The sequence below is a fragment of the Sus scrofa genome, chromosome X (assembly GCF_054392235.1).
Source record: "Sus scrofa isolate SSC_HxYL_T2T_F1_AM1 chromosome X, Sscrofa_HxYL_maternal_Yorkshire_Landrace_v2.0, whole genome shotgun sequence".
NCBI classification, from domain to species: domain Eukaryota; kingdom Metazoa; phylum Chordata; class Mammalia; order Artiodactyla; family Suidae; genus Sus; species Sus scrofa.
In genome coordinates this window covers 112,968,438-112,988,645 of record NC_139401.1, presented here as the reverse complement: position 1 = coordinate 112,988,645, position 20,208 = coordinate 112,968,438, and the positions used below count along the sequence as shown (strand labels likewise).

Sequence of the window (20,208 nt, the reverse complement as noted above, 5' to 3'; positions counted from 1 at the left end):
TTATCCAGAAAGCATTTCCTAACATCCCCACATCAGGCTTTTATGGACTTTTTTATAAACTATTCTATTTTATTTATCTTCATATCTCTAGCATCTAGCACAGTACCTGTTGCAAAATGAATGACTATTGAATGAAGGAATTCCAAAGGGCAACCCCTAGTCATTAATAAGCAGTCCTAAACTCATCCTTTCACTTACAGTGTCTAACCCTCAGCTCCCATCTCATCAGATTAAAGAAGCCTACTCTTCATAGTTTACTGTTGATGATCTTGCTCTTCAATCATCCTGATTACTTGTTGCTTATATTTAGAACTTCTTGAGTTCAAACACATCTTATAGATATGGGGATAAATTTTTAATTTGTCAAAAATCAATTTTTAATTTGTTAAAGTAGAATAATGTATTTTTAGGTGTAATATCCACCATGATTGTGCTTATTATTTTCTTGACCTTTTAGCTACAGCAGCATTCTAAATTGATGTCTTTGGGACATTCACTCAGTAAAAAACAAATTTTTAATAAGTGTCTTTTTTTTTTTTGTGGTATAGGTAGCAGATGCAGCTCAGATCTGAAGTTGCTGAGGCTGTGGCATATGGAGGTTCCCAGGCTAGGGGTCCAGTCAGAGCTACAGCTGCCAGCCACAGCCACAGCCACAGCCTCAAAATATGAATGACAAGTGCTATAAAGATAATAAAACAGGTGGATTTGATCAAGTGTCCTTGAGTGCCCATAGAGGCTACATTAGACAGACTCACAGCTCCTTTCTATAGATATAACTGATAAACTAGGAGCCCATTAGCCTATGAGTATAAATTGGATTATTATCCTCAAATGCATGCTCTGTACCACATGAACTCTCACTTGCCACTTTCCTGCCCATTCACCTTTAAAAGTCATATGTCCTTTCTTTAATCAATATGGCACATTTTCCAATTCTTTTAAATCATAGAAATGTTAAAAGTGGTCCCTCAGAGTGCCTGGCTGAATTCACATCTTTACATTATAGAAAGTTAGAGTGATCTCACAGAGAATGCCTTTTCCTTGTTTTATAACCTCCAACTTAGCATTTTACTAACCTAAAAGACTATGTTGTTAACTACCAACTTGGCAAATGTATTGTGGACTCACTCTTCCATATAGTTTTATTCAACATGCATTAGCAAACATTATATTATAAATTTATGAAAAATAAGATTAATCTCAGTGTTTATGCCTGAGACATCCCAGTATCTACTTGTCTATCCAGAGAAGTACATGTCAGTGTACTTTGTAGCTCAGTGTCCCTTTGTAGCTCACTTCTTTTCATGTGCTCAGTAACTCCCTTTAAAGTTACAAAAAGGTGTTTCTTTGTGAAAAATACCCACAGAATATCCAAATGCTGGTGTTGGTGATAGAAATGAAGGAAAAGGGAAAATGATAAGAAAATGAAAGATCTAAGAAAGTTATGGTGCTTAGCCAGCAAAATAGAACTTTTATGTGGGAAATTACAATGGTTATAGTGGTATTTGCAATATTGAGAATTTCCAAAGTCTCTGGGCGTGTCCTTGGTGAACATTGAGAGTATGCAGAAGTATTTTCTAAAATCGCCTGATCATAAGAATTATTAGTTTACATTATATCAGGTACCTCCTCCTGATTATTATTCAGGAGGTGAGCTGAGGGCAGGGAAACTGTATTTTTAACAATTTTATCAGGTGAATATAATGACCTGACAGAACTGGGAAACACTGGTCTATATTACTTTCTTCATAGGGTAAAGAATATGTGAAAATAGATGGGAAGAGTTTTCACAAATAATAGGTACTTGATAAATGTTCTCATCCCTTTCCCTTTCTTCCTTGTTTTTATGGTCCTTTATGAAATTGTGATATTTAAGAAGGTTTGTATATCTTATTTCTAGATCTCTGCTTCTTATGTGAAAGGAGAATCAAGTTCTTACATATTAATTTGGTCTTCTCCCACAATTTGCTATATAATCTCAACACTTTTGCTTACCCAAGGGCAATATTACCTATCATGGCAAACATTCCTGGTAGCTGAATTTTATTCAAGTGTTTTGTTCCATTTAAGCATTTTGAATAACCATACATCAGTGTTACTTTACATTTATCGTTTAAGTCACTTTCACATCTCGATGTTTTCTTAGACTTAAGAGTAATGATAATTTTGTCCAATTTGTTATGCCTTGGGAAGAATAGATTGGAATTACTATAACGTTATTTTAATCAGGACAATCATAGAACTAATTAGGGACAGAAGTAAAGCTGGAAAAAAAATCTCTTAATTCTCAGTCCAGTATTCTTCCCACCACACAACACAACACTGTCTCTCAGCATGCAATAATGTAAACTATAAATGCTTATTTCAGAACAATAAATAGTTAGCTATTTATTTGAGAACATCTTTATTCTGCTGAATCTATAAACCATTTGTACTCAACTGAATATTTGGAATAAATGTTAATTTGATTCTTGAATTATCAAATAGAATCAGTGACGTTGTCATTCATGTCTAACCTTTTTACCCTTTTACATGGCAGAACTGTATACGTCCAATTTAACTGTGAGGGGGGAAAACATTCTAAAGTGCATTCATTTCTCTTGACCTGAGTTTCTCAGAAAAGACATCTTTATGGAAACTTCCTATAACACATAAATTTCTAAATATGGTGCATCACCAGATATGACTCAACAGAAGTTTGTTGGCCAATCGTAACTTATCTTTGCACTTATGTTCTCCTTTATATTATTACTTTTCCACCCATATATCCTGTTTTCCCAAACTAGATGATCAGCTCCTGGAGAGCAGAAACTACATGCTAAACCTCTGTTTTTAACCCAGAACCTAATAAATTGTCATTAAATGCATGCTGTTTGGTTGATCACCTTCTCTGAGAATTGCAAGGCACAAAGGGACTGCCTGGGAGCATCTAAATGGTTAAGACTCATTCCTAAAACTGGGTAGATGGCTAAACTATAGTTTGCACAACTTAGCAGCCCTCAAGTTGAATCTAGCTTTAATATAATAATTTTCACCAGATTTTTAAAAGAAAAAAATCTCAATAGTCCCACATCCACACCTCTCTAATGTTTGTTATCTACCTGTTACAGATCAGCCACTAATGCCACTCTCCTCATGAAAATTTCTAGAATAAAAATTTAAATATAGAAATCATCACCCAGATGATCAAGAGAGTTTGCTTGGTAAGGAACTCAAACTTCCCCACTTTTATCATTTTCTTTCCTCTTTTCCACTTCTCGGTGATCAGAGACCAGACAAAAATCTTTCACATTATAAATCTTATATTAGAAGACTGTGACCAAGTCACCCCTTAGCCATCCATTCTCTAGAAGTAAGCCCAACTCATTTCTCTTCTCACAAATCTATTTTTATTCTATCTCCTTGCCTCCAATCTTACCCTTTCCAGTCCCTACCATCACCAATGATTTGAGCCTAATCTAAACAGAACCATGCTAATTTCCTACCTTAAACCCTTCCCTGCCTCCCCATTGACCCTGAGGACCTAATTGCTATTAAATTCTTCCACATAAATTCTAGCCACTTCCTTTTTTGTGTTATTTTCTCCAGCAACTCGTTCTTGTGTTTTCCACTGTTCACATACATGTCTTCGCTCAACATCCCTTCCATATTTGGAATATCCTTCCCAAGCTGTCTCCACCACTTTCTTACTTATCCTTTAAGGTTCCAGGTTTCTATTGTTATTCTCATTCTCCACTGATTTCCATAGTGATATGTTCACACTTAAAAGAATACACAAGATGATAATCTGGGGTGTAGAAAATATTAGAATTTTTATGTGTATATATTCTTATCTCATTTTTTAATATTGACATTTTGGTGGTATCTATAATAAAAATATTTATAAAATATATACACATACAGGGAGTTTCCTGGTGGCTCAGTGGGTTAAGGATCCAGTGTTGTCACTACTGTGGCTCAGGTTGCTATTGTGGCATGGGTTCAGTCCCTGGCCCAGGAACTTCCACATGCTGCAGGCGTGACATATATATGTACACACACACACACACACACACACACACACACACACACAGCTAAACTAATACTCCTACACATGCGTAGATGACCTTTTTTTATGGATGAAATACATTGCCAGTAAAATTTGGAGTCTATTGCTTTTTCTTTTCATTTTTCATGATTTCTCTAAATGATAGTGTCTACTTCTGTAACATCAGTTAACATATGACTCTCACCCAAACTGTACTCCTGACCTTCTTAACCAGCTACTCAATATCCCCACCTAGGTGTTCTGGAGTTATCTTAAAGTTAACCTAAATTTGAACCAGTTGTTTTTTCTGTTTCTCCAACCTATTGTTCCTCATATGTTTCCTACTTTTGTTAAATACAAGGTTTTCTAAGATAGAAACCTAGAAGCCTTTTTGACTCCTCCTTCATTTCTTTCAAATATTTTTTTTCTTTTTTAATTATAGTCGATTTACAGTGTTCCTTCAATTTCTGCTGTACAGCAAAGTGACCTAGGTGTACATAAATGTACATTTTTTTTCATACTAACTTCGATCAAATTCTAACCCAAGAGATTGGATATAATTCCTTATGCTGTACAGTAGGACCCCAGTGCTTATCCATTCCAAATGTAGTGGTTTGCATCTACTAACCCCAGACTCCCCATCCATCCCACTCTCTCCCCTCTTACCCCTGGCAACCACAAGTCTGCTCTCCATGTCTGTGATGCATTTCTGTTTTGTAGATAGGGTCATTTGTGCCATATTTTAGATTTCACGTATAGGTGATATCATATGGTATCTGTCCTTCTCTTTTGGGCTTATGCTATATTCCTACAACCAAGCCTTTATTTGAAGCCCTCAAGTTATTACAACTGGAATGTTCCAAGTCTCCTAACTAGTTTCCTTACCTCTAGTTTTATTCCCCTTCAGTTCTTCGTTCAGCCCGCTGTCAAAGGACTCATAAATTGGAAATGAGATTATGTCACTTTTCCTTCTTAAAACTGTTTGTCACTCACCACTGACTTTGGGATACAAGCATGATCTCAGTATAGCCTGGAAGACCTTTATGATGTCCAGGGTCATTTGTCTGACCTTCCCAAAAGATAGAGAAAATGACTTCCTGTTTTCTAGGTGTACCATGCTGTCTCATTGCTCTGTGCTCTTGTGTGACGCAATTCAAAGGGCTAGTTCAGTTGAAATTAAAATTTCTCCTCTGGCAATCATTTGCTACTAACAGTTTGGTCCAAGATTGGTTATGTCCATTGGTTGTTAACAAAGAAATAATTATTTAATCATTGACTAACAGTCTTGTTGATCTCCTTAGGTGCTTCAAAACTCCAAGTGCAGTTTTATTATGTGTATAGTGTGAGTAGAGATTATTTTTGAATGAATGATTGGTCTGAGGCTATTTTCTGAAAAAGCTCCAAGTTATCCATATATTATTAGAAATTCAAAGGAAAAAGATCTGAGCTAGTTCAGAAAATGGTAGATGATTTATTTGCTTTATATAACTAAATTCTGAGAGATTTAGAGCTATAGGGGAACCATAGCAATCTATGTGTCTCACTTTCATTTTACTGGTTGAGGAAACTAAGGCTCAGCATTTATATACTTGTCTAAGCTATGTAGGTAATAAGCAGCAGAGCTAGATATCAAAACAACCTCTTCTATCTCTCTTTTTCAGTATGTTTTTTCTTCATGACATGGAAAGTTCTTAACCCTTTTTGTGCCATAAACCCCTCTGACAGTCTTGCAGATTTAGGATTGACACTTGCAATCTACCTCTACAAGGATTAAATCATGAGCTGCTGCAGCCACTGACCTTCAGGACCCCCTGAGAGGAGTTAAGGGTGGAGATTAGGAATTCTGTGCTCTGGGAAAAAGTGACAGAACAGGTCTTTAGATAGATATTTTCAACTATCTAACTGTAGTTGAAACCCAATTCTTGTTTCTCCTCATGTCTAGAAAGGCACTAAATTCCTTCATGGTGACATCTGCTCCTTGTGATTAGCAGCAACCTTCACAGACTAGCAGCAACCTTCTGCAAAATGTGTGCTTAACTGCATATACCTATACCCTTCACCAAAATCACATGTAAACTAACCTTCCCCACTACCTCTTTGAAGCAGTTTCTCAGAGCTCTCTGAAATGCTGCCTCCCAGGCTATCGTCCTCATTTTGCCCCATATAAAAACTCACAACTTTCATATTGTGCATTTTTTTTTTTCAGTCCACAGTCTGAGGAAGTTTATGAACTTCTCAAAATAATGATTTCATTTATTTATTTATTTATGTCTTGCCTTTTCTAGGGCCACTCCCGCAGCATATGGAGGTTCCCAGGCTAGGGGTGTAATCGGAGCTGTAGCCACTGGCCTATGCCAGAGCCACAGCAACGCGGGGTCCAAGCCACGTGTGTGACCTACACCACAGCTCATGGCAACACCAGATCCTTAACCCACTGAGTGAAGCCAGGGATTGAACCTGCAACCTCATGGTTCCTGGTCGGATTCGTTAACCACTGAGCCACGACAGGAACTCCTCAAAATAATAATTTTAAATAAATAAAAAACGTAGGATTACAAGGAAACTAAATATATTGAAACAAAGTTATCAAGCTATTTTAAATTGTGATATACTAAAATAAATATTCATTAAAGCAATAAATAACAAGATCTTTTGGCAGAATTAATAGTTGTTCTAATTTTGGGAGTTCCCATCATGGCTCAGCAGTTAACAAACCTGACTAGCATCCATGAGGACGTGGGTTCCATCCCTGGCCTCACTCAGTGGGTTAAGGATCTGGCGTTGCTGTTGAGCTGTGGTGTAGGTCACAGTCAAGGCTCGGAGAGTGTGTTGCTGTGGCTGTGGCATAGGCTGGCGGCTAGAGCTCTGATTCAACCCCTAGTCTGGGAACCTCCGTATGCCACAGGTGTAGCCCTAAAGATACAAAATGACAAAAAATAGTTCTAATTTTGAAGTAGTGATGAGTGTTAAATATTTTGAGATATCTACAAAAACTAAATGTGATTTCTATTGATGAAAAAGTCACAGGTACTGCGACACAGGTACAATTGTATGTGTGTTTTTTAACCTACATAATTTTAGGAAGTGCTAAATTTCAGTAACAGAGTAGTAGAAATAAAGAAGTAATATTTTCCCTATAAAACTTCAAGGACACCAGATACTTGAACCTACACATGCAATAAAATTGTATGGAACTAGGCGCATGCACACATGCACATGACTATAAAACTGATGAGATCTGAATGGAATCAGTAGGTTGTATAAATGTTAATATCCTGACTATAATACCAGACTGTAGTTTTATAAAATATTACCATTGGGGAAAATTGGATAAAGGGTACATAAGACCTCAATTTTACAACTGTATGTGAATCTACAAGTACCTAAATAAAAATTCCAGTTAAAAAGTGCATACTCCAGGTTAAGAACCTAGAGGGCAGCAAATTTGCCACCCCAAAATATGCCTCTTTGACATATTATTTTAATATGTCAAATATGCCTATTTGACATATTAATAAGCTGATCATTTTCTAAGAAACAGCAGACAAAGGAAAAGCTCTGGAAACCAAGTAGGAATTACCTTTTTGTAAGAAACTCTTAGATTTATAAGGGAACTCTCCATTTGTAAGTACACTTCCCTCCCTATACCAAGAAGAGGAGGATAACCAAATCTCTAGAAACTCATCAGTGGTGAAGGCAATGACCTAAATCTGCATAATAGTCTTACCCTTGTTTACTGGGTTGTTCCTAGTACCTTCACAGTACTGATTCTCCCAACCCTCAACATACTCTTTGTCTTTAGCTGAGGATGGTATTTAAGGATAAGCAAGCAAACTGACTTCCCATTGCAGTTCCTAGCATTGCACCCATGAGGAAATCCTCCTTTTCCCCAGGACACTGCCACTGCCACCATCACTGATTTTCTCTTGTTAATCTGTCTCATGTTAATTTAATTCTTAGACCAGCCAAAAGAACCTAGAAGGGTAGAGAAAAATGTCTTCCTCCCCCCAAAACCCTGGCAATATCAAAATCTTGATGTAGTGTTTCCCAAAGTGTTCTTGAATAGTGTTCCAAGGCATTTGAAAGGTACTGAGAAGTCAAGACGTATTTTTTTAAAAGCTCTTATGCAGACTTGTCCAAGACTATTTGCCCAAAAAAAAACCTTTATTTTTGTGGAATACTCCGTATCTCAAATGGACTTGCATTCAACAAACTCCATTTTGAAATTGCTGCCTTGTTCATCACAGGGTCATGTCAGCCTTTATTGAAAGAGCACAAGAAAAGCATTCAAGATAGCATTTGAATAAGGATCATTGGTTTTGAGCAATATGGTTTGCTTTGGGGTGGTGCCTGTTTGAAAGGATAAGGCAACCAGGTGAGAGGTCTATGTGGGTGTACTGTAACACCTTCACACTCATTATTGTCCTTTATAATTCATTGAGCTGTACTGAATTGAAAATAAATCTGTCAACAACCAAAGCAAAAAGAAAAGTAAAAATGTTCTGAGGAAAAGAAGAATCAATTTAAAGGAATATATATATATATATTTAGACAGAGAGATACATCCATGCACTCAGCATAAGATATGTACAGAACTTGCTTCACAAATTTATGCATTTAAAGAAATTTTAGCATTTGCACACTCTTTTTTGTATTCTTAGAGAAGGTACTTCTAGGTTCAGTTTTGTTGCTTTCGCAAGATTTCTAAAGCAGTGCTGCTTTGGGATGATTATAGTTTGATGTCCTACAGTGTGGTGAAAAGAATATTCAGCTTGGAAGCATTCTAAGGGGGAATCACAATCACAACCCACCCAATAAGTGGGATTTCAGTCACAATCATAACACTTATACTATCTGACCTTAGATAAGTCATTTTGCCTCCCTTGGACTTCTATATTTGGTTGCCTATATTTATAATTGAAAGAGAATAATGTTTAGGCTAGCTGATCTCAAATGAATCTTTTAGTTACACAGAAGCAATTGTTGTCCTTAAGCTACTGTGCAAAATATGCATTATGCTCAAATCGAAAGTATAAATGCTTCCATTTAATGTTTAACTGTACAATAAATTTTTTGTGTGTTTTCCACATGTTTTTTATTTGGATCCTCACTAAAACCCTAGGAGGTAAATATTACTATTATCCCCATTTTATCGATGAAAAACAAACAAACTGAGACATAGAGTGGTCAAGTAACTTGCCCAGTGTTATTGCATGTAATGAATATAAAAGCAGGGATTTGAACCTATGTAGTCTAACTTCAAAAGCTGTAAGATTAACCAAGATATTGAAGGGGAGTAGAATTTGTCACCTCAAAATATGCCTCTTTGATTGTAAGGATTATCTTGAAGGGAAATCTCCATGTGTAAGAGTCTTACCTTTCTGTAACTAGAAGAGAAGGATGACTAAATCTCCAGAAACAGTGGTCAGTGGAGAAGGCAGTGACCTAAATATAGGTAACAATGATACCCTTGTGACTGTGTGTTTCCTGATAGCCTCCTATAATTTGCTCCCCCACCCCCAACATCTTCTTTTGTCTCTATCTTGAGATGATATTTAAGGTGGTAGCTTGGGCAATTTTGGAGAGTTACTCAGTTTCCTGGTTATCTCCCATGTATATAGGAAGTATACATACTAATAAACTTTTTTTCCTGTTAATCTAGCTTTTATTACAAGGGAAAGGGGGTGGGAGTCAACTAAGATTCCAGAAGGGTAGAGGGAAAAAAATTTTTTTCTACTGCAGTATGAAAGAAACTAATGCAACCAAAAAAGAAAAAGAAAAGAAATAGGAGAACACTCTAATCATCCAATTTTAGTAGTTGCATACTCCATATATATGTCAAGAATTGGAGTGGTATTATACAGATGGAGCAATGCTAAGCACTCGGAAAGCTGGTTTTTGTTCTGAATGTTATACAGTAAAATAAAGACACTAATAAAAAATAAGGATTTAGTGGCCCCAAATCCTTATTCCCTGGCCTCCACTCATGAAAATAGATCAGTGTGTTGTTGCAACAGCTTATGGATAAAATGTTTTCCTTTTGGTGTATTCTGTTTGGAACATATAAAATAAAGTGTGGCTTCTCCGTGGATAAAGATTGCTAGCCTATATGCACACAAGAAATCTTAATAGTTTCCAATTTGTCAATGAATAGTTGTATAATAAAGAATTTAGTTGGCCTTTGTCCTCAGGTCCTGGGAGGTAACTTCTAAATTTTTTGAATTTCATGAATGTTAACAATGTATTTGTTATTCATGGTAGGTGCTGATACGTTGTGCTAATGAGAAGACACTTGGTGGGTTTCTGTAGAATTTAAGTAACCTAACATGACTTAGGATAGGAGCTGGCCATGCCAGAAAGACCAGCTATGTTATTAGATGTTTAAGGTTTTGAGCCATGTGGCATTCAAGGAGGGGAGAGGAGTGGAGCTGGGGACTGAGTTCCATCACCATTCCAGAGATTCAATGAATCACTCCTATATAATGAAACTCCAATAAAATGTCTGGGCACTGAAGCTCAGGTGAGCCTCTCTGGTTAACAGTACTCTCTGTATGTTGTTTGTTATACATTGATATGCCAGGAAAATGACACATCCTGGCTCACTGAGAGAGGACAGTGGAAGCTTCACATTTGGGACCCTCCCAGATCTTGCCACATCCATCTCCTCTTTTGGCTGATCTTGATTTGAATTCCTTTTACTATTATAAAACTGTAATTAAAAGTATAGCACTTTCCTGTGTTTTGTGAGTCATTTTAGTGACTTATTGAACCTAATGGGGCACTGGAAAATTGAGTTTGCAGTGGTCCATGCACATGGGTTTGAAAACGTATTTTCTGGATTCAGAGCAAGGTGAAGACAAGTTTATCGAGCCAAGACATGCTGTTAACTCAGTGGGTCTACTTCCTGATAATCAGAGAGAGCCTACCCTGGGGTGCATGGTTATGTCTGTTTTTATAGCCCAGAGACAAGAGAGAGGAGAGGTCTTACTATATACCTGTTTACCTGCTGATTGTTTGGGGAAAGTTGGGGTTTTCTAATACACTTGCTGGTTGGTTGGGGGAATAATATTGTCCCTATTGGAGCAGAGTGAGGAGTAGGCCACAAACCTTTCCTAGTAGGGGACAGGAGGGAGTAAGCCAGGTTGCTTGAAGTGGGGGAGATGTCATTACAATGAGATGGGTGGGACATGATAAGAGTCTGGTAATTCTTGTCTTGGCCAGAGGCTTTGAGTTCTATTTCCTTAAAGAGGCCTTGAAGTCCCACAGAGATTATGGCCAGTTGGTCAGAAGTGTGCATGGTTTGAGACCTCCCTTCCCCCAGGAGTGTGGCTGATATCTGAGGTGAGAACAATCTGAGGATTGTGCTCTTCTGAAGTTTGGCTTAACTCCATGTAGTTAGCATCAGGAGTGTCTCCAGTAATCCAGTAGGAACTGACATAGAATATTACAACAGAAATATTTAAGAGAAATTAAACACTGCAAATTTCCATAATGCATGAGGCATATATAAATGCTTCATATATTTAAGAATATTTTTCAACACTCTAAATCATAATAATTTTGCAAAAATATTTTTTTCCATTTCATAGCTGCACCTGCAGCATAAGAAAGGTCCCAGGCTAGGATTCAAATCGTAACTACAGCTGAGGTCTGCACGACGGCCACAGCAACACCAGATCTGAGCAGCATATGCAACCTACACTGAAGCTTAAGGCAAAGCCAAATCATTAACCCACTGAGCAAGCCCAGTGATTGAACCCATATCTTCACAGACATTAAGTCATGTCCTTAATCCACCGAGCCACAATGGGAACTCCAAAAATAACTTCGATAGTTAGTCATTAAACCACTCATAATCTGTGAAATCATACATTTCAGTACACAAAACTGAATTTCTTTGTGTAAAACAAAATGTTCAATAAAATAAAAAGCTTTTTGAGCAAAATGTTTTCTTTTTAATATATTTTTTAATGATTTTATTTTTTCCATTATAGTTGGTTTACAGTGTTCTGTCAATTTTCCACTGTACGGCAAAGTGAATATATATATATTCTTTTTCTCAGATTATCCTCCATCATGTTCCATCACAAGTGACTAGATATAGTTCCCTGTGCTATACAGGGGCATTCATCTGTCATTGGACATTTAGGTTGTTTCCATGTTTTGGCTGTTGTGAATAGTGCTGCAGTGAACATTTGGGTTCCTGTGTCATTTTCAAGGAAACTTTTGCCGGATATATGCCCAAGAGTGGGATTTCTGGATCATATGGTGATTCTATATTTAATTTTCTGAGGCATCTCCATACTATTTTCCATAGTGGTTGTACCAATTTGCATTCCCACCAACAGTGTAGGAGGGTTCCCTTTTCTCCACACCCTCTCCAGCATTTGTTATTTGTTGACTTGTTAATGATGGCCATTCTGACAGGTGTGAGGTGGCACCTCATAATAGTTTTGATTTGCAATTCTCTAATAATTAGTGATATTGAACATTTTTTCATGTGCCCTTTCTGTATATAATCTTTGGAGAAATGTCTATTCCAGTCTTTTGCCCATTTTTCAATTGGGTTGTTAGTCTTTTTTCCTGTTGAGTTGTATAAGTTGCGTGTATATTTTAAACATTAAGCCTTTGTCAGTTGCTGAGTTTGAAACTATTTTCTCCCATTCCATAGGTTGTCTTTTTGTATTTTTTATGATTTCCTTACTGTGCAAAAGCTAATCAGTTTGATTAGGTCCCAGTGGTTTATTTTTGCTTTTGTTTCTGTTGCCTTGGGAGACTGACCTAAGAAAATATTTGTATGGTTGATGTCAGAGAGTGTTTTGCCTATGTTCTCTTCTAGGAATTTTATGGTATCTTGTCTTACATTTAAGTCTTTAAGCCATTTCAAGTTTACTTTTGTGAATTGTATGAGAATGTGTACCAGTTTCATTGATTTACATACGGCTGTCCAGTTTTCCAAGCACTACTTGCTGAAAAGATTGTCTTTTTCCCATTTTATATTCTTGCCTCCTTTGTCAAAGATTAATTGACTGTAGGTGTCTGTGTTTTTTCCTGGGTTTTCTATTCTGTTCCATTGGTCTGATGTCTGTTTTGGTACCAGTATGACACTGTCTTGATGACAGTGGCTTTGTAATATTGCCTGAGTTATGCCTCCTGCTTGGTTTTTGTTCCTCAGGCTTGCTTTGGCAATTCTGGGTCTTTTGTGGTTCCACATAAATGTTTGGATTATTTGTTCTAGTTCTGTGAAAAATGTCGTGGGTAATTTGATATTGATTGCATTGAATCTGTAGATTGCTCTGGGAGGTATAGACATTTTTATGATATCAATTTTTCCAACCCAGGAGCATGGAATATCTTTCCATCTCTTTGAACCCTCTTTAATTTCCTTGATTAATATTTTATAGTTCACAGCATATAAGTCTTTCACCTCCTTGGTAAGGTTTATGCCAAGGCATTTAATTCTGGGGTTGCAATTTTAAAAGGTATTGAATTTTTGTAGTCTTTTCCTAATATTTTATTGATAATATATAGAAATGCAACCAATTTCTGAATATTAATCTTATATCCTGCTGCTTTGTTCAATTTGTTGATCAGTTGGAGTAGTTTTTATGTGGAGTCCTTAGGGTTTTCTATATATAGTATCATATCATCTGCATATAGTGACAATTTTACCTCTTCTCTTTCAATTTGGATATCTTTTATTTATTTTGTTTGTCTAATTGCTGAGGCTAGGACTTCCAATACTATATTGAATAAAAGTGGTGAGAGTGGGCATCCTTATCTTGTTCCAGATTTTAATGGGAAGGCTTTCAGCTTTTTTCCATTGAGTATTACACTGGCTGTGTGTTTGTCATAAATGACTTTGATTATGTTATATTCCCTCTATGCCCACTTTGGTAAGAGTTTTTATCATGAATGGGTGTTGGACTCTGTCAAATGCTTTTTTTCTGCATCTATTGAGATGATCATGTGGTTTTTGACTTTTGTTTTGTTAATGTGGTGTATCATATTGATTGATTTGTATATGTTGAACCCTTGAACCATCCTTGTGAACCTGGGATGAATTCCACTTGGTTGTGGTATATGATCTTTTTTATATGTTGTTGGATTCAGTTGACTAAAATTTTGTTGAGAATTTTTGCATCTATATTCATCAAAAATATTAGCCTATAGTTTTCTTTTTTGGTAGTATCTTTGTCTCATTTTGGTATTAGGGTGATGTTGGCTTCATAGAGTGTCTTTGAGAGTATTCCTTCTTATTCAACTTTTTGGAAAAAAGTTTAAGAAAGGATGGGTATATGTTTTTCATTGTATGTTTGGTGGAATTCACCCATGAAGCCATCTGGTCCTGGACTTTTGTTTATAGGAAGTGTTTTTATTACATATTCAATTTCATTTCTAGTGATTGAAATGAAAAATACATTTCTGTTCAGTTGATGTATTTCTTCTTGATTCAGTTTTGGTGGGCTATAAGTCTCTAGAAAGTTGTCCATTTCTTCTGGGCTATAAAATTTGTTGACATACAATTGTTCATAATATTCCCTTATTTTTTTTGTATTTCTGCAGTATTCATTGAGATTTCTCCTTTTTCATTTCTTATTTTGATTATTTGGTTTTTTTCTCGCCTCTTCTTGGTGTTTCTGGCCAGAGGTTTATCAATTTTGTTTACCTTTTAAAAGAACCAGCTCTTGGTTTTATTGATTTTTTTTCTTTTATTTATTTTTAATTTTTTCTTAATTTTAAGGCCACACCCCCAGCATATGGAGGTTCCCAGGCCATGGGTTGAATCAGAGCTACAGCAGCTGACCTACGACACAGCCACAGCAAAGCCAGACCCGAGTCATATCTGCGACATACACCACAGCTCACAGCAATGCCAGATCCTTAACCCACTGAGCGAGGCCAGGGATCAAACCTGCAACCTCATGGTTCCTAGTCAGATTCATTTCCACTGTGCCACGACAGGAACTCCTATTGATTTTTTCTATTGTTTTTTGAATCTCTATTTTATTGATTTCCAGTCTGATCTTTATGACTTCCTTCCTTCTGCTGACTTTAGGTTTTGTTTGTTCTTCTTTTTCTAATTAATTTAGGTGGTAAATTAAGTTGTTGATTTGAGATTTTTCTTCTTTTCTGAGGAAGGCCTATATCACTATGAATTTCCCTCTAGGCACTGCTTTTGCAGCATCCCATAGATTTTGAAAAGTTGTATCTTCATTATCATGTGTCTCAAGGTATTTTTTAATTTCCTTTTTGATTTCCTCATTGACCCATTGGTTTTTGAGTAGCATGTTGTTTAGTCTCGATGTAGTCAGTTTGTTCTCATTACTCTTACTGTTATTGATTTATAGTGTCATGCCATTGTGGTCAGAAAAGATACTTGAAATAATTTGTATACTCTTAAATTTGTTGAGGTTAGTTTTGTGCCCAGTATTTTTGACCAGAAGTTTTCATCACCCTAAAAAAACCAATTTATTTTTCAGCTAAATGTCAGCATTAGAAAGGTAATTTTCTTTTTTCTTTTCTTTTTTTTTTTTTTTTTTTTTTTTGTCTTTTTGTCTTTTTAGGGCCGCACCTGCAGCATATGGAGTTTCCCAGGCTAGGGGTCTAATCGGAGCTGTAACTGCTGGCTTATGCCATAGCCACAGCAACACCAGATCCGACCTGCATCTTCGATCTATACCACAGCTCACAGCAATGCTGGATCCTTAACCCACTGAGTGAGGCCAGGGATCAAACCTGCAACCTCATTGTTCCTATTCATATTTGTTTCTGCTGCACCATGATGGGAATGCCAGAAAGGTCATTTTCAAGCAAAACTTTTTTTTCTCACTGAGTCCAAACTTTAATCTTCTGTCTCTGTTCTTCAAACTCAACTTACAGTGACATTAACATTGTTAGGGAAAAGTCTTAATATGTAATATGCAGATAATAGTATTGAGTTTTGAGTAAACATTGCAGTTCTACAACTATGTCCAGTGATATTAAACCTTGTTTTCAGAACAAAAGAAAGCCATTTTGTTTGCTGACTATAATAGATTTCCTATGGCAAGTTTAAAGAAAACACATCTCATTAAGTAAAAGAAGGCTAGGTTTAGTATGGAATCTAGTAAATAAGGAATTAATTGAATTCACCCCCAACATTTACAGGGCCGGTCAATTTGTTTAGTGTTTCTGAAGGAAGCTGAGACTCTCCAGTCTGATTTTCAAACAGAGTAAAGGACTATTGACCCTTAGTGCTTAGTTCACTTTTCTAGTCATCATGATAAAGAGCAATTTTAGATCCAGTGCTTCATTCATCTTTTCAATAAATTTTTACAGGTATCCCCCACTTTTTAAAAGTTTGCTTTATGCCACTTCTCTTTTACTAAAGGCCTACATAAGTACCTATTTTCACTAACAGAAAGAAATCCTAGTTGAATATTCATTTTTACAAAAAAAGGCAAAAATCAAAAGTAGTATTTGGTGTTTGTTTTGCAGTGAGCCATAACAGGTGCAGTGGGCACCCCAAGCAGTGAGAGTGGCACCACCAAACTCCTTCCCCACCAACTACACTCAGCATCTCAGCATCAAGCTACCATAGCTTTGAACCACGTCAGTGAGTACATCATCATCTCAGTTTATTTTGTGCCTCTATTAGCAAGATGTGGCTTAAGGTAATTGCTCCTTTGATTTTCACCATTTTGACTTATGAAAGGTTTCATAGGGATGCTGTATTTTCAGATAGAAGGGGAAACCTCTATTGATTACTTGTTATGTACCCAGTGCTATGTTAGACCCAAAAAAAGAGAGATGAAAAAACTCACTTCTTGCCCTAAGAAGCTCTTGTCTAATGGGAGAAGCAATCAAGGAAACAATGTGGTAAATTCTGTAAAAGTGATAGCCAGTGTTCTAATGGAGAAGAGAGAAAGGAGCACTTGCCTCAGCCAGGAAGTATCAGAAATTTTCATAGAGGAGATGGACTGCTTAGGCCAAGTCTTCAAGCTATTGTGTGAAAACAAGTCAAGGCAAAGACAAGGAGTTGTAGATGTAGTATAAAGACATTGAAATAGGATGACCATTCATCCTACTTTTCCCAGAACTGAGGGGGTTCCTGAGACACAGGACTTAAAATGGTAAAAGGAAAGTCCCAGGCAAACCAAAGTAACTTGGTCAAATTTCAATGAAATTGTATACATTTAGTGGGTCAGGACCAGAATTTTTAAAAAGAGCATATCTCACATGGTAAGAGTCATTATTTTTTCATAACATTTTTTTTTGCAGAAATTTGGTGTGTGTGTGTGGCTGTGGATGGGTGTACACACGTGTGTGAATGAAACCTAAGTAGAGGGTTTTTCATGTCTTTTTTTCAACGTTTCTTAACTACTTTTGAGCAACTATCTGTTCAGAGAATAAACAGGAACTTTGTTTTCCCAAATGAACATATCTTTTGACATAGGCTTTACATGCATAAGACCTGTAGTAAAGAGGCCCTGATGTAAAAATGAGCCTACATTTGATTTAATGTTCCACTGTCACCATCATGAAATTCTTAATACTTTTTCCTTTGAATTTGTGTTCTGCAAATCAAATACAAAGGTAAAATGGAGTACAGGCATGATTAGAGAAAATATGTGTGGTGGCAGCAGGATTACCACAAGCTTAGGTTCAGGAGCACAACAAGCCCTGTGTTTGGCTGCCTGAGATCCACTTGCTACCTTGGGGTACTCTGAGGCTCTGCTGGGCACTAAGAGAATGGCTGTGGCCAAGACCTAGACCCGTATTGGGAGCTATAGTTGTGGTAGCAGCAGCAGAATTAGCAACAGTGATAGCAGTGGCTTTGGCCTGAGGAAAAGGAGTTCCTCATGGGTGCAATGCTGGAACTACAGTGGGAGGTCAGCTTGCCTGTCCATCCCTAGCATCCTGTGCCCGCAGCATCTGTACAAATATTAACTCTCTGAGCAGAAACTGCAAGAGCTCAGGCACAGGCAGTAAACTTTGTCAGTTAATTATTACAAAATAAAAGTATGTAAGTGGACACTGCAAAAAAACATATCAAGAATTTTATTAGAATTCTTTGAAAAGTTTAAAATTTCTGGATTTGAAATTGTCTGCAACATTATGAAGCAAATAGCCACAGGCTTAGTAATAGAAATTAAAATTAAAGAATACCATTTTCATTTGAGTTTCACATGAAACAATTATTAATGGGAAGAAAATTTAAACAATAATTTTCCTTGTAATTGAAGGTAAAGCAATAGAATATATAAACAGGCATTTTGCGTTAGATACAAATCATGGATACACATTCAGTTTCTTCTACAACCTTAACAAGTTACATAAAATATCAGAAGACACATTAAAATGCCATTATATGAATTCACACTTTAAATTCAGACTTACATGAAACTTATTTGTATGAAGAGTTGAATCTTTTTTAGAAAAATTGTTCTGAAAAAAATTGTTTTAGATGTACTAAAAATTTTATTTAGAACTAATTTATCAGAAATTACCTCAGTATTGTAATGGACTCCATAATGCTCTTAACAGTAGTATCAGCAGAAAGATTCTTATTAAACAAAGATCATCAAAAAAGTATTTGCAGTCTTTCTTGCCTTTGTTAAGAGCAACTGATGTCACTTTCAGTTTTAGCAATTGAAAATTAAGTGGCTTTTCCCACTAAAATCTGGACTAAGAAAAGGATGCTCACTCTCACCACTATTATTCAACATAGTTTTGGAAGTCCTAGCCACAGCAATCAGACAAAAGAAAGGAATAAAAGGCATCCAAATTGGAAGAGAAGTAAAATCACCACTGTATAAAGATGACATGATACTATCTATAGAAAACCCTAAAGACTCCGCACAAAAACTACTCGATCTGATCAACAAATTCAGCAAAGTAGCAGGATAGAAGATTAACATTCATATATCAATTGTATTTCTATATACTAAAAATAAAATATTAGAAAAGGAATATTAAAAAAACAAGACTTTTAAAGTTGCACCCCTAAAAAATAAAAGACCTAGGAATAAACCTGAGCAAGGGGGTAAAGAATTATATGCTGAGAACTATAAAATATTAATAAAGGAAATTAAAGAGGAGTCAAAAAAGGGGAGATATCCTATGTTCCTGGATTTAAAGAATGAATATTGTCAAAATGGCCATACTGCCCAAAGCAATCTACAGATTTAATGTGATCCCTATAGAATGACACATGACATTTTTCAAAAAACTAGAACAAATTATCCAAAAATTTATATTGAACCATAAAAGACCCAGACTTGCCAAGCAATCCTGAGGAAGAAAAAGAAAGCATGAGGCTTAACCCTCCCAGACTTCAGACAATCTTACAAAGCTACAGTCATCAAGACAGTATGGTACTGTTACCAAAACAGACATACAGACCAATGGAACAGAGTAGAATAAACTCAGACACCTACAGTCAGTTAACCTTCAACAAAGAAGGCACAAATAAATATACAATGGGAAAAAGATAGTCTCTTCAGCAAGTGGGGCTGGGAAAACTGAACAGCTGCATGTAAATCAATGAATTTAGAACACACCCTAACATCACACACAAAAGTAAGCTCAAAATGGCTTAAAGACATGACACCATAAAACTCCTAGAAGAGAACATAAGCAAAACATTCTCTGACATGAACTGTACAAATGTTTTCTTAGGTCAGTCTCCCAAGGCAAAAGAAACAAAAGCAAAAATAAACCAATGGGACCTAATCAAATTTACAAGCTTTCGAACAGCAAAGGAAACCATAAAAAAATAAAAACCGAAAAGACAACCTACAGAATGGGAGAAAACAGTTGCAAAGGATGCAACTGACAAGGGCTTTATCTCTAAAATATACAAATAACTCACAGATTTCAACAACAATAAACAAACAACCCAATCAAAAAATTATCGGAAGAACTAAATAGACATTTTTCCAAAGAAGACGTAATGGATGGCCAGAAGGCACATGAAAAATGCTCATCATCTCTATTGTTAGAGAAATGCAAATCAAAACTGCAGTGAGGTACCATCCCACGCCAGCCATCATTAATAATTCTAAAAAACAACGCTGGAGAGGATGTAGAAGAAAGGGAACCCTCCTATACTGTTGGTGGGAATGTAAATTTGTACAACAACTATGAATACAGTATGGAAGTTCCTCAGAAAACTAAATATACAACTACCATAAGGC

The 20,208-nt window shown here is 36.3% G+C and overlaps 1 protein-coding gene across 1 annotated transcript in view; it reads left to right on the top strand.

Annotated features, from left to right (window-relative positions):
* The window catches only part of TENM1 (teneurin transmembrane protein 1), a 908,801-nt gene that overhangs the window by 13,878 nt on the left and 874,715 nt on the right, over positions 1-20,208 (top strand). Inside the window, exon 3 of the mRNA XM_021080671.2 lies at positions 16,508-16,625. The gene's annotated coding sequence lies outside the window, so the exon portion shown is untranslated. The remainder of the gene's footprint in view (positions 1-16,507; positions 16,626-20,208) is intronic.